Genomic DNA, 1,467 nt, shown 5'->3' on the forward strand with positions numbered 1-1,467 from the left:
CTCACAGCTGCTCCGGACGAGTGACGTAGCATCTTGTGATATTATTATACCAATGAATATATTCTGGAGTGACATCTGTGTCAAATTGTTTAAGAGAAACCCCCACTCAATAAACCTTGCACGATAGTGCTATCGCACTACCAATGTGTGCAACTTTTTCGGATCAATCTCCAGTCTTAGGTCAATATCATATAGTACAGGTTTAGTATTACAAGGCAATGGGACATTCTGCTAAAAACTGAATTGTCTCATCACCCTGTCAGGAAGATGCCACTCACCAATGTGAAAACATATGAGAGGACTCATCGTCGCCATATGTTTTGACATTTATACAAAAATTAGGCAAAGTATGCATAATAATTTTGTACGGCTCCCAAATAATCTAAAACACAAAATATTATATTAGAGAATATTAAAGACAAATACAATAAAAATGTGTATAAAATAATCAATTATTTTTAGTGTAATGTACCTGTTCAGGTTGAAGCAAATCAAACATGTATCTATACTAGCTGACTACATGTGTGGCCTGTCCTAGTCACACAAAATTTGTCTCTCCACCTAAAATTTTAAATTGATAATTTAGAATTTAAATTAACTAGATCAGTGATATAAAAATTAAATTGAATTAAAACAACATACCGAGAACGGTAGGCTCGTCCAACTAACTGAGTGTCATTAACATATTGTAGCTGTGGAGCCATTGTTGTATGAGAGGTCCAACTATCTCTCAAACCTCAAGTCTTGTTGCTTTGCATAGTTGTCTATACAACCATGCCAAGCATGCTCCACCCCACGAATACCGCCCCGCATCATGGAGGTTAGCTAATAATGGCAGGAACATCAAGTGAACAAAATGACTTGATTTATCTGAAAACAAAATGACTTGATTTATCTGAAAACAGACTTCCACCCATCATTTGTAGTATATATGCTCGCGCATATCTTATGACGGTTTCCTCGTCTGCATCATCTGTGAGCTCACGAAATTGTGTTCCTAACTATATTAAACTTAACCTCGATCCTTTAATATTGTCGACAGGTGGGGTCGCACCGAGGTACAATTGACAAACTTCTAACAAGTCATCGTACATCACTCCGTTGACCAGTTCACCGTCAACAGGTAACTCCAACAACACTTCTATGTCTTGTAAAGTGATAGTGCACTCTCTAACAGACATATGGAATGTATGTGTCTCGGGCCTCCATCTCTCGACCAAGGCTGTGATCAGATGCCAGTCCAACTGAATAAATCCTAATCTGGTAATCCCATAGAATCCAGATGTGCGCAATAGCGGTAGTATTCGAGGGTGGAGCGGGATAGTACGCTGGAAAACTGCCTTTTGACGCCTGCAAGATATTTCTCTGGTAGTACGATCTCGCCATACAACAAATGATCGATGAATGGACTGGTTGTACAAAACATCGGGATCAACAAGTCCTCGATTTAAAGCCATGATCTGGAAA

Source organism: Benincasa hispida, chromosome 8, assembly GCF_009727055.1.
Source record: "Benincasa hispida cultivar B227 chromosome 8, ASM972705v1, whole genome shotgun sequence".
Classification (NCBI taxonomy): domain Eukaryota; kingdom Viridiplantae; phylum Streptophyta; class Magnoliopsida; order Cucurbitales; family Cucurbitaceae; genus Benincasa; species Benincasa hispida.